We start from the raw sequence: 14,601 nt of genomic DNA, 5'->3' as shown, positions 1-14,601 counted from the left end.
AAACAGTTATAAGAAATTAAACCATGGTATTAACAGGCATCTGGTAAAAGGTCAGTTGATGTTAGCTGCTACTTTTTTGTTGTTTTGAGACAGGGTCTCACTCTGTCACCCAGGCTGGAATGCAGATGCCTGATCATGACTCACTGCAGTCTCAGCCTCCCTGGGCTCAAGCGATCCTCCCACCTCAGCCTCCCAAGTGGCTGGGACTACAGGAACATGCCTGTAATTCATGTATTTTTCTATAGGGATGGTGACTCCCTTTGTTTCCAAGGCCTGTCTCAAACTCTTGGCCTCAAGCCATCCTCCTGCCTCAGCCTCCCAAAGTGTTGTGATTACCAGTGTAAGCCACCACACCTGGCCGGCTGCTACTTTTATCAATATTATTATTATTCCACTCAGTTAAAAATTATTATTTTCAAGGCTATGCAACAGTATGTGTCCTATAGCACAATTGTAAAAACATATACAGTCATCCCTAGTATACAGACAGAATTAGTTCCAGCCCCCCATCTCTGCATATACCAAAATCCATGCTGACTCACGTTTCACCGTCACCCCTCTGGAACCCAAGTACAGGAAAATTCCAAATATTAGTTGGACATAGTGGCAAGCACCTATAGTCTCAGCCACGTGGTAGGCTGAGACGGGAGGATTGATTGAGCCTGGGAGGTTGAGGCTGCAGTCAGCTGTGATAGCACTACTACACTCCAGATTAGACAACAGAGCGAGACCCTGTCTCAGAAAAAAACAAAATAAAACAAAACAGGTTAGAAATTGAAATGAGGTCTGTTGGGCAAAATTCCATATAAGCAAAGTATAAATTAATAAAGCAAATGGTGATAAATTAGTAGGATTAACTTTCTGGAGTTTTTGACAATAAAGGTAAGAAAAATGCAAAACACAGAGACAGAGGGTAAAAGAAATTAGGAAAGCATTCTACATGTTTAATAGGAAAACATTGGCCATGTTCGTGAAGCAGCAGTATGTCACGATATGACATACCTTGGAGAGAAGTTAACAGATGAGAAGTTGATAAACATAATCAGAGAAGCAAAATACTGATAGCGATACTCAAGTAAACCACGAAATTTCCATAACTCATGTCAGCAAAATGGGAATATTGTACAGTGTGTGTTGACGTTCCTATACAACACTGTTTATTTGCCTTAGGTTTGTTTGTAAGGAATGTATATACTAAAAGTTATTTTTGTTGTCAAAAGAATATGTGTGAATAAGTCATTTGAACTTCTTCTGTTTTTCCATTTTTATCTTCCTGCCATCATCCCACAGCCTTACTTTAGAAATTTTTTATTTTTTTAGAAAACTGAACAAGTGCTTGTTGTGTTGGCACATACCTGTAGGATGGGAGGCAGGGGTGAAAGGGTCACTTGAGGCCAGGAGTTTGACACCAGCGAGGCCAACAAAGTGAGACCCCATGTCTACAAAACAATTTAAAAATTAGCCAAGTGTCGTCATGTATACCTATAGTCTCAGCTACTCAGGAGGCTCAGGCAGGAGGATCCTTGGCCCAGGAGTTCAAGACTGCAGTGAGTTGTGATAGTACTACTGTACTTCAGCCTGGGTAACAGGGTGAGACCCCATCTCCTAAAATAAAAAACAAAGAAAAAAAATAGTTCAAGTAGCAAGTTGTATGTGGCTTATTCTGAATATCTAAACCAGAAGTTCTCAATCTTCTGGGGTTTAGGATGCCTTTACATTTTTTAACTTTATTAAAGACCTCTAAGACTATTTCTTTATATAAATAATTATATTAAAACTAAAAAATAAGACAAAATTTTAAAAATATTATTCATCACATATTAATAAAGCCATTACATGTTGATATAAGTAATACAAGATTCTTAAAATATTTAACATTCATACATATTAATAATAAAACCATTACATGTTGATATAATACTCGCTCTTTCGCCCAGGCTGAAGTGAAGTGGTGCAATCTCAGCTCACTGCAACCTCCGCCTCCCGGGTTCAAGCGATTCTCCTACCTCAGCCTCCCAAGTAGCTGGGATTACAGGCGCCCACTACCATGCCCAGCTAATTATTGTATTCTGTTAGTAGAGACAGGGTTTAGCCATGTTGGCAAGGCTGGTCTTGAACTCTTGACCTCAGGTGATCCACCCGCCTGAGTCTCCTGAAGTGCTGGGATTACAGGCATGAGCCACTGCGCCCACCCTGATTAATATATGCTTAAAACACTGATTAGTCAGGCAACAACACTAGGCAGGGGTCTCCTCATTCCCAGCGATGCAAACCCCACTGCACGGCTCAGGGTTTGCAAGGGCTGCAGAGCTGAAAGGCTCTGACTTGAGATTTCATTATTTTATTTGTATTGAGACAGGTTCTGCTCTGTCACCCAGACTAGAGTGCAATTGTGCACTTACAGGTCACTGCAGCCTCAACCTCCTGGGTTCAAGCCATCTTCCTGCCTTAGCTCCCCAGCAGCTGGTACTACAGTTGAGTGCCACCATGTCTGGCTATTTTTAAAATTTTTTGTAGAGTGAGGGGTCTTGCTATGTTCCCCAAGCTGGCCTCAAACTCCTGACCTCAACAGATCTGCTCACCTCAGCCTCCTGAGTAGCTGAAACTACAAGTACACATCACCATGCCTAGCTACATTTATTTAATTTTGAAAAATATTTTTGTAAAGAGCAGATCTTGCTGTGTTGCCCAGGCTGGTCTTGAACTCCTGCCCTTAAAAGATATTCCCATCTCTGCTTCCCAAACAGCTGGGACTACATACATGCGCCACTGCAATGAGCTTGAAGAGATTTCTTTAATCTAGCATCCCATACTTGCTAGGATTGGGAAAAGCAGTAGTGTTTTTTTTTTTTTTTTTTTTTTTTGAGACGGAGTCTCGCTCTGTCGCCCAGGCTGGAGTGCAGTGGCCGGATCTCAGCTCACTGCAAGCTCCGCCTCCCAGGTTTACACCATTCTCCTGCCTCAGCCTCCCGAGCAGCTGGGACTACAGGCAACCACCAGCACGCCCAGATAGTCTTTTGTATTTTTAGTAGAGATGGGGTTTCACCGTGTTAGCCAGGATGGTCTCGATCTCCTGACCTCGTGATCCGCCCGTCTCGGCCTCCCAAAGTGCTGGGATTACAGGCTTGAGCCACCGCGCCCGGCCGTGTTTTTTTAAATTACTTAATAATTTCAGTAAGAATCAAACTCAACCTTGACCCCTGCCTTCTCTCACACCCCATATCCAGTCTGTCAGGAAATCCTGTTGACTGTCTTCAACACATACTAAAGATCCCCACCCAGCAACACCCTGGCCTCATCCCCTACTTCTCCCCTCTGACCATCTCTCAACACCACCATGACCCTGGTCAGGACCAAAATCATCTCCCACCTGGATGTTGCCATAACTTGGCCCCCATGCTTCTACCCAAATCTTCCCACAGTCTTTCTCAACTCAGCAGCCAGAGAATGCTTTTAAACCGGGAGACAGATCATGTTGCCTCTCTGCTTAGAACCCTCCCTGCAGTTCCCATCTGAGTCAGAGTCAAAGCCAAAGCCCCAGCAATAACCTCCAGGGCTTACATGATCTGTACTGATCCCCACTGAGCAAATCCCTGGCCCCCTCCCCTAATTCTCTCCCTCTCTCCTTCTGCTCCACTGGCCTCCTTCCAGAGCCTCAGACACACCTCAGACACTTTATTCTGTTGTTTCTGCCTACAAGCCTCTTCCCTCAGCACCTTGGCCAGCTCCTTCCCCTCCTTCAAGTCTGCTCAATTTTCACTTAGGAGGCCACCCCATGACCATTCTATTTAACATTGCCATCTGTCCCCATGCCCACCATGCTCATTTCTTCTTTCTTTACTTTCTGCCTTCTTTCTTTCTTTTTTTCAAGATCTCACTGTCACCAAGGTTGGAGTGCAGTGGCACAATCACAGCTCACTGCAACCTCAAATTTCCAGGCTCAAGCAATCCTCCCACCTCAGCCTCCCGAGTAGCTGGGACTACAGGTTCATGCCATCATGTCTGGCTATTTTTTTTTTTTTAGTATCTTATTTTATTTTATTTTGAGACAGAGTTTCACTCTTCTTGCCCAGGCTGCAGTGCAATGGTGCAATCCCAGCTCACTGCCACCTCCACCTCCCAGATTCAAGTGATTCTCCTGCCTCAGCCTCCCAAGTAGCTGGGATTACAGGTGCATGCCATCACGCCCAGCTAATTTTTGTGTTTTTAGTAGAGACGGGGTTTCACAATGTAGCCAGGCTGCTCTCGAACTCCTGCTCTCAGGTGATCTGCCCACTTCAGTCTCCCAAAGTGCTGGAATTACAGGTGTGAGCCACCATGTCTGGCCAATTTTTTCATTTTTTGTAGAGACAAGGTCTTACTATGTTGCCCAGGCTGGTCTTGAACTCCTGACCTCAAGTAATCCTCCTGCCTAAATTCCTAAAGTGCTGGGATTACTGGCATGAGCCATCATGCCTGGCTTCATGTTCATTTCTTCTTGCTGCTGCAACGTAATTTGCAGTTTTCTACATTTAGTGGCTTAAACCACCACAAATCTACCATCTTACAGTTCTAGGGGCCAGAAACACAAACTAGGTCTATTAAGGCTAAAATCAAGGTGTCAGCAGGGCTACATTCCTTCTGGAGACTCTAAAGTGTTCCCTTGGCTTTTCCAGCTTCTAGAAGCCACTCCCATTCCTTGGATCATGGCCCCTGACTCCATCTTCAAAGCCAGAAGTGAAGCATCTTCAAATCTCCCTCTCTTACCTCTGCTTCCATCACCACATCTCCTGCTCCACTTCTGAATCTCCTACCCTCTTTTTTTTGATAAAGACCCTGTCATTGCTGGGCATGGTGGCTCCCACCCATAATCCCAACACTTTGGGAAGTCAAGGCAGGAGGAACACTTGAGGCCCGAAGTTTGAAACTAGCATGAATAACATAGACCCACCTCTAGAAAAAAAAATAAAAATAAAAATTAGCCCGACATGGTGGTGTGTGCCTGTAGTCCCAGCTACTTGACAGGATGAGGTGAGATAATCAATTTAGCCCAAGAGTTTGAGATCAGCCTGGGCGACATAAACTAAATCTCATCTCTACAAGGATGAGGTGGGAGGATCACTTGAGCCCAGGAATTTGTGGCCAGCCTGGGCAACACAACAAGACCCCATCTGGCCAACATGGCCAACCTGGCCAACATGGTGAAACTCTGACTACAAAAATGAGCTGGGCATGGGTGACATGCATGTGTTGTCCCAGCTACTTGGGAAGCTGAGGTGGGAGCATCGCTTGATCTCAGGAGGTCAAAGCTATAATAAGCTATGATACATCACTGCACTCCAGCCTGGATGACACAGGGAGATTCTGTCTCAAAAAAAAAAGAAAAGAAATATAGCACACCAGCCTGGGCAACAAAATAAGACCGTCTCTCTCAGAAAAAAAGAAAATAAACTGTTTTTCTGAGTTCTGTAAACTGTTCTAGCAAATTATTAAACCCAAGAAGAGAGTTATGGGAACCCCTGATTTGTAACAGGTTGGTCAAAAGTACAGGTGACAACCTAGGACTTGCCACTGGCAACTGAAGTGAGGATGGTCTCGTGGGACTGAGTCCCTTACTTGTGGGGTCTGTGCTAAGTCCAGGAAGTGTCAGAATAAAATCGTGGGATACCCAGTTAATATCTAGAGCATTGGAGAATTTGGTGTAGCAACTCCATACACACATTCAGTCGGAAGTGTGTGAGTAGAGACAAACACGGGTTTTTCTGTCACTTGTCTACCTGCTTAACTGCATAGGAGAGGCAATACGTGGTGCTCATGAACAAAGCAAACATTAAAGTCAGACCAGACCCAACATTTGACTCAGTCTTAATACCCAGGTGAGCTTGGGCAAATCACGCATTACTCCTAAGTCTTCATCACTTCATTCATAAAATGGGGATAACTGTGGCACCTACCTGTGATTCTGTGAGAATTAACGAAATACTCTGCTTGGTGTTATTGTGATCATTATCCCTATTCCAAACTATCTGACAAGCACAGTGATGGATGATAACATCAAAAAATTAGAAACTGTAGTCAGGTCTCTCAGACAAAATTCCATACAAGCAGACTACTGTCTCTACAAAGCATTCCTGCCACGCTTAATTAATTCACCATTGCCGAACAACATGTGCCATCTTCATTGTCCAGGTCTGTACAGTGCTGGTTTCTCTGCCTGAGCAGCTCACTCCATCCCATCCCAGCCCATTCCTCATCCCTCCACCTCCCCCTTCCCTCCCCACTCTCATACAACTCTTCCTTATCTTTCAGGACTTGGCTTCAAGGGTCACCTTAATTGGTAGCTTCCCACTGCACTTGATGCATGCACTATTATTTGATCATCTTTGAGTTACACTCTAAGTCTTTTTGTACCTGAATAACATGTTGCCCAGTCAGTCTCTCTTCCTGGATTCAGAAGTCTTTCATGGTAGATCCAGCTGGAAGTGACAAAAAGACATTCTTTGGAAATAAAGGGATGACACAGACAGATACAAGTTCTTAAACATCTTCAATAGTATGTGAAAATCAAACAAAATTCAAAGACTTGTGGGGAACACTTCGGAGGGAAAGTCACTGGGAATGTCATAAAGGGTTAATTTGTATTTTATTTTTTGAGACATTATTTTTATTTTATTTTTTTTGAGACATTATTTTTATTTTATTTTTTATTTTCTGTCACCTAGGCTGGAGTGCAGTGGTGCAATCAGGGCTCGCTGCAGCCTCGACCACCTGGGCTCAACTAATCTCACTTAATTTTTATTTGGTTTAAGAAACAGTCTTGGTTGAGGGTGGTGGCTTATGCCTATAATCTCAGCACTTTGGGAGGCTGAGAGGTATGTTACTTGAGGCCAGGACTTTGAGATCAGCCTGGGCAATATATTAAGACCCTGTCTCTACCAAAAAACAGAGTGAATGTGTGGAAGACAATTTTTCCACAGACTGGGAGTGGAGGGAATAATTTCAGGATGATTCAAGCGCATTACATATATAGTGCACTTTATATCTATTATTACTACATTGTAATATATAATGAAATAATTCTACAACTCACTATAATGCAGACTCAGTGGGATCTCTGAGCTTGTTTTCCTGCAATGAGACTGTCCATCCTGGGGTGATGGGAGACAAGTGATAGAATATCAGGCATTAGATTCTCGTAAGGAGTGCACAACCTAGATCCCTCGCATGCACACTTCACAACAGAGTTCGTGCTTCTATGAGAATCGAATGCTGCTGCTCATCTGACAGGACATGGAGCTCAGGTGGTCACATAAGCGATGGGAGGGGCTAGAAATACAGGTGAAGTTTTCCCTCACTCGCCTGCTGCTCACCTCCAGTTCTGTGGCCCTGTGGTTGGAGACCACTGCTCAAGTGCATTCGAAAGGATCCATCCCATGCCATTCTTCAGAGTCATATTTACTGCGGCAGTGGTCAACTGTAGCACCCCTAAGCTCACAGGGCATATGCTTCACCTGGCATTTCATCACAATCAACAGTAGCTTGAGTCATTGTGAGGTCACTTCCTGGAAATCACCAGCATCCTATATCCCATTAGGAAGGAGTTCAGCACTGCTTCTTGGATAACCAAACCTATTCCCAAATCCTATCTGTGTGGGTCTATCTCCTGGTTTCCTTCCTAGCATCAATTCTGTATTTGTAGGAATCCAATCAGGAGACACAATCAACTCAAAAGTTTAAACTAGAATGAGCAAGGTGGATCACACCTGTAATCTCAGCACTTTGGGAGGCCAAGGTGGGTGGATTGTTTGAGCTCAGGAGTTTGAGACCACTCTGGGAAACATGGCGAAACCCCATCTCTACAAAAAACACAAAAATTAGCTCAGTGTGGTGGCACTTACCTGTAATCCCAGCTACGTGGGAGGCTGAGGCAGGAGAATTGCTTGAGCCTGGCAGGTGGAGGCTGCGATGAGCAGAGGTTGTGCCACTGCACTCCAGCCTGGGTGACAGCGTGAGATCCGGTATCAAAAAGAAAAAAATACATATATGTAAATTTAATGTAAAAAGTATTAATTTTGGCCAGGCGCAATGGCTTATGCCTGTAATCCCAGCACTTTGGGAGGCCAAGGCAGGTGGATCACCTGAGGTCAGGAGTTCGAGACCAGCCTGATCAACACAGAGAAACCCCATCTCTACTAAAAATACAAAATTAGCTGGGCATGGTGGCACATGTCTGTAATCCCAGCTACTCTGGAGGCAGAGGCTGGAGAATCACTTGAACCCGGCAAGCAGAGGTTGCGGTGAGTCGAGATAGCGCCATTACACTCCAGCCTGGGCAATAAGAGTGAAACTCCATCTCAAAAAAAAAAGGTATTAATTTTAACAGAGGATCAGCATAATGAGGGACACACTAGCACAAAGTAAAGATGTCTCTAGAGAATACAGAACTAGCAGAGGCAGGCATTGTGGCTCATGCCTGTAATCCCAGCAGTTTGGGAAGCCTAGGCAGGAGGATCGCTTGAGGCCAGGAGCTGGAGACCAGTCAGCACAACATAGTGAGACTCTGTGTCTACCAAAAAAAGAAAAATATTAGCCAGGTGTAGTGGTGGTGCACGCCTGTAGTTCCAGCTACTTGGGAGTCTGGGGTGGGAGGATCCCTTGAGCCTGGGAAGTCTACACTACAGTGAGCCAAGATCATGCCACTGTACTCCAGCCTAGGTGACCGAGTAAGACCCTGTCTTAGAAAGAAAAAGAAAAGAAAAGAAAGTGTAAATCCCTCTATGGGAATCTCCTCTTCTCCTGCCCTCTCGGGAACCTCACTTGTCAGTTCTTCTTCCCACTTTCCTGTATCTTTAACCTATCCCCCACTTTTAGCTCCTTCCCACCATCATTTAAATTACTCAAACTTCTTCTATTTTAAAAACGTCTCCCTAAACTCAGTGAGAGGTCTCCTGCACACCCACTGAGCCATCTGCTCCCCCGGTGCCTTCTCTATAGCAGCCTGAGCCATGTCTCTAATTCGTGAATCTCATCACGTTACTCCCCCACTTACATCACTTCTCCTTGCCTCGGGGATTAAGTCCAAACTCCTTAACAGCCCCTGCTCTGCCCTGCCTTGCAAGGCAGCCTCACTGCTTGCCCCTCTCCATTTCACCTGCTATGGAGTCCACCTGAGCCTCATCTGTCCCCTGAATGCACACTCTTTCTCCTCTGGGAGTCTCTGAAGTGGGTGATACCCTCTGCTTATAATACGCTTCCCCTTAAACCTCTACTCTCTTCCTGGCTAGCTTCAGCTCCTCCATCACTTGTCCGCTTTGGCATCACCTCCTCACGGAAGACTTCCTTGACTCCCCAGATTCTCTGGAGCACGGCAGGTGAGGTGCTCCTCCCATGAGTGGATGATGATTAGGGAGAGTGTGTTATTCATGCTTAATTCACCAGTGCTTAGCTCAGTACCTGGCACAAAACAGTTACTGTGGTAGCCAAAGTAATAACCCCCACCCCCACCCCCACCAATTGCTCATTCCTATGTTACACAGCACAATTACATAGGAAGGGGGAATTAAGAGTGCAGATAAAATTAATGTTGCTAATCAGCTAACCTTAAAACAAGATTATCCTGGAGTATCTAGGAGAGCCCATGTAATTACATGCAATTCTTTAAAAGTGAAAGAGGGAGGCAGAAGGTTAAGAACCAGAGACAGTAGGCACAATGGCTCATGCCTGTAATACACAATACTTTGGGAGGCCAAGGCAGGAAAATCCCTTGAGTGCAGGAGTTCAAGGTCAGCCCTGGCAACATAGTTGAGGCCCCATCTCTACAAAAAAATAAAAACAAAATTCACTGAGTGTCATGGTGCTCACCTGTGGTCCCAGCTACTGAGAAGGCTGATGTGGTAGGACTGCTTGAGCCTTGGAGTTTGAGGCTACAGTGAGCCATGATTGGCCCACTGAACTCCATCCTGAGTGACAGGGCAAGGTCCTGTTTCTAAAGAAAAAAACGACATTGGAATCAGGGTCCCCTCCATCCTAAGGTGCCTACAAGGTATCTCTCTCTGCAAACGAGTAAACATCATCTTCCAACTCCTCACAGAGTGGAGCAGCAGGAAAACTCCCTCACCTCACTTGGGAGGTCTGGACAGCTCAATAACCAGCTCCTTGCTGATGATGCAATCAGGAAATGGCTCGAGTTGAACTAGGGAGAATTTGGATTCTTCTTTTGGTTCTCAATAGGCAGGGTGGGGGCCAGGCATGATGGCTCATACCTGTAATCCTTGTACTGTGGGAGGCCAAGGTGAAAGGACTGCCTGAGGCCAGGAGCTCAAGACCAGCCTGGGCAACATAGCAAGACCTGGGTGGCATGCACCTGTGGTCCCTACTACTTGGTAGGATGAGGTAGGAGGACTGATCACTTGATCCCAGGAGTTTCAGACAGAGACAGACCATGTCTCAAAAAGTTAAAAAAAAAAAAAAAAAAAAAAGAGAGAGAGAGAGAGAGAGACTATAGGCAGGCACCACCACATTTGGCTAATTTTTAAATATTCTGTAGAGACAAGGTCCTGCTAGGTTGCCCAGGCTGGTCTAAAACTCCTGGCATCAGGCTGGGCATGGTGGCTCATGCTTGTAATCCTAGCACTTTGGAAGGCTGAGGCAGGCAAGTCACCCGAAGTCAGGAGTTTGATACCAGCCTGGCCAACATGGTGAAACTCCGACTCTACTAAAAATACAAAAATTAGCCAGGCAGTAGTGGCGTGTAGCTGTAGTCTCAGCTACTTGGGAGGCTGAGTCAGGAGAATCACTTGAACCTGGGAGACGAAGGCTGCAGTGGGCCAAGATCGCACCACTGCACTCCACCCTAGGCAACAGAGTGAGACTCTGTCTTAAAAAAAAAAAAAAAAAAAAAAAACAGAAAACAAACTCCTGGCATCAACACATCTTCCTGTCTCAGCCTCCCAATGCTCTGGGATTATATTGTTTCCTATAATCGAAGACACTTGTTCTTATACCGCTTTAAAGTATAAAAGAAAAAAAAACATAATGACAAATGTTGGTGAAGGCCAGGCATGGTGGCTCAGCCTGTAATTCCAGAACTTTGGGAGGCTGAGGTGGGTAGATCACTTGAGGCCAGGAGTATGAGACCAGCCTGGGCAACATGGTAAAATCCGATCACTCCAAAAATATATAAAAATTAGCCAGGCATTGAGATGAGAGAATCACTTGTGCCTGGGAGGTCAAGGCTGCAGTGAACTGTGATGGTGTCATTGGGCTGCAGCCTGAGAGATAGAGCAGCCTCATCTAAAAAAAAAAAATAATGTCAGTGAAGATGTGGAGGAATTGGAACCCACATACATTACTGGTGGGAACATAAAATCGTGTAAACACTTTGTTTGGGTATTACTTTTCCTGTCATTTCAACTGGATTTTTTTTTTTAATCAAGACAGGGTTTCACTATCTTGCCCAGGCTGGTCTTGAATTCATGGGCTCAATTTCTCCCATCAGAGCCTCCTGAGTAGCTGGGATTACAGGTGTGAGCCATCACACGCAACTGGTGTAGCCACTTAAGAAAACAGTCTGGCAGTTTCTCAAAATGTACAGTCATCATATAATGCAACAATTTCACTCCTAGGCATATATCCCAGAGAAATAAAAATATATATCCACACAAATATATATTGTACAACAATCTTCATAGCAGCATTATTCATAATGGCCAAAACATGGAAACAGCCCAAATGTCCACCAACTGATGAACAGATAAACAAAATGCAGCATGTCTCTACCATGGAATATTACTCAGCCATAGGAGGAATGAAATATTGATCACACTATGACATAAAGGAACTTTGAAAACATTGTGCTAAGAGGGAAAAAAGCCACAAAAGATCACATATTGTACAATTCTATTTGTCCAGATTAGGCAAATCTATAGCAACAAAAAAATGAATCAATGATTGCCTAAGGCTGGGGGCCAAGGCAGGTGGGGGGAGTAGGAGGTAGTGGCTAAGGGGTATGGATTTCTCTATAGGGTAATAAAAGATTCTAAAAGTGACTGTGGTGATCAATGCACAGCTCTCTGAATATTCTAAAACCTACTGAATTGCAGATTTCAATAAACAAAGTGAATGGCACGTGAATCATATTTTAATAAAGCTATTATTTAAAATAATAATAGGGGGCTGGGCACAGGTAGTCATGCCTGCCTGTAATCCCACCACTTTGGGAGGCTGAGGCAGGAGGATCACTTGAGGTCAGGAGTTTTGAGCCCAGTCTGAGCAACCTGGCAAGATCTCATCTCTATGATAAAAAATGAAAAAATTAGCTGGGCATGGTGGCACACGTCTGTAGTCCCAGCTATTTGGGAGATTGAAGTGGGAGAACTGCTCGAGTCCAGGAGTTTGAGGCTACAGTGAACCATGACCATGTCATTGTACTGCAGCCTGAGCAACAGAGCAAGACCCTGTCTCTAAAAAGGAAAGAAAACAAATGCAAGTTTGTATCACTTTCTGAATGTAGCCAAGTTGGAGGAGAAACAGACAAGAACAAAAGAGCACTGAACAACCAGGATGAGTGGCTGGTTAGGCTCAGATGCTAGGCTAAGTGGTTTCTAAAGAATTCATTAGTAAAGTTACAGCTCTGGGGATAGTCATGCAAAAAATGAATGCTAAATTCATTACAAATGCCCACGGTCTTTCTTTACACGCCTTCTAGTGAAAAATTCCTAAGTGCCTAAATAGCAAGTCTGCAACAATACCAGCTGTTTACTAAAGACTACGAAAAAGAAATGGAGGCCAGGCGTGGCGGCTCACATCTGTAATCCCTGCAATTTGGGAGGCTGAGGCAGGCAGATCACCTGAGGTCAGGAGTCCAAGACGAGCCTGGCCAACATGATGAAACCCTGTCTCTACTAAAAATACAAAAATTAGCTGGATGTGGTGGCAGGCACCCATAATCCCAGCTACTCGGGAGGCTGAGGCAGGAGAACTGCTTGAACCCAGAAGGCAAGGGTTACAGTGAGCTAAAATCGCATCATTGCACTCCAGCCTGGGTGACGAGAGCAAGACTCTATCTTAAACAAAGAAAATAAAAAAAGAAATGGCATCTTCTTCAAGAATAACATAGTTTTTCATGATAAAGCTCTAATTTTGCATTTGTTCAAGTATTGATTAGATTTACCCAACATGACACCAATCTTGGATAAAGTGCAAACAACACAATTTCATTTTCTCAATAATCAAAACTGACTAGGTAGTCCTAATATCAATTCTGATCTTATTAAACACTGATCAGATTTTTAAAATTATGAAATGATGGAGCAAATAAGATCTTACAACCTGTTCCAAGGGGAATTCCAAAACCCACACATATCTGAGACCATCAAGTATGATGAAATATAGTTGATTACTATACTGAAAAATCAACTGATTATAAAGCCAACAACAATTGGGCAGGGGTCTCCTCATCCGCAGCCACACAAACCCGATCATGCCACATAGCCTAGAAGGGACTGGTCTGACTTGAGATTTCATTTCATTTGTAATTGTATTTTGAGACAGGGTCCCACTGTGTCACCCAGGATGGAGTCCAGTGGTATAATCATAGCTCACTGCAGCCTTGACCAACTGGGTTCAAGAGATGCTCCTGCTTCAGCTGCCCCAATACCTGGAAATACAGGCAAGTACCACCATGTCAGGCTTTTGTTTATTATTATTAATTTTTTGAGAGAGAGAAGTCTTAATATGTGGCCCAAGCTGGCCTCAAACTCCTAGCCTCAAGAGATCTGCCCACCTCAGCCTCCTGAGTAGGTACACACCACCATGCCTGGCTATATTTATTTTATTAAATTTCTTTCTTTTATTTTTGTAGAGAGGAGGTCTTACTATGTTGCCCAGGCTGCTCTCAAACTCATAGCCTTAAAACATACTCCCATCTCTGTCTCTCAAACTGTTGGAACTATAGGTGTGAGCTACTGCCCCTGGCCTGACTTGGGATTTTTTTAATCTAGCATCCTTTACTTGGTAGGATTCGGAAAGGTAGTAGGGTTTTTTTTTAAATTACTTAATAATTCAATTAGAATCAAACTCAACCTTGACCCCTGCTTTCTCTCACAGCTCACATCCAGTCTGTCAGGAAATTCTATTGACTGACTTCAACATGTATCCAGGCTCTGACCATCTCTCACCACCACCGTGCACCAGGTCAGGACCACTATCACCTCCCACCGGGATGTTGCCACAGCTTGGCCCCCACGCTTCTACACAAATCTTCCCAGAGTCTTTCTCAACTTGGCAGCCAGGGCGTGCTTTAAATCAGGAGACAGATCATGTTGCCTCTCTGCTCAGAACCCCTCGGTGGTTCCCATTTTAGTCAGAGTAAAAGCCAAAGCCCCAGCAATAGTGTCCCAGGGCTTACATGATCTGTACCAAGGCCAGCAACTCCCTGGCCTCCTCGCCAACTTCGCTCCCTCTCTCTCTTTGCTCCACTGGCCTCCTTCCAGAGCCTCAGACACACCAGGGAGTTTCCTCCTAATGCCTTTATCCTGTTGACTCAGCCTACAGTGCTCTTCCCTCAGCACCTTGGCCAGCTCCATCATCTGCTTCAAACTTTTGCTCAATATTCACTTATGA

This window comes from Rhinopithecus roxellana, chromosome 6, assembly GCF_007565055.1.
Source record: "Rhinopithecus roxellana isolate Shanxi Qingling chromosome 6, ASM756505v1, whole genome shotgun sequence".
Taxonomy (NCBI): Eukaryota; Metazoa; Chordata; class Mammalia; order Primates; family Cercopithecidae; genus Rhinopithecus; species Rhinopithecus roxellana.
This window is presented reverse-complemented; position numbering follows the sequence as displayed.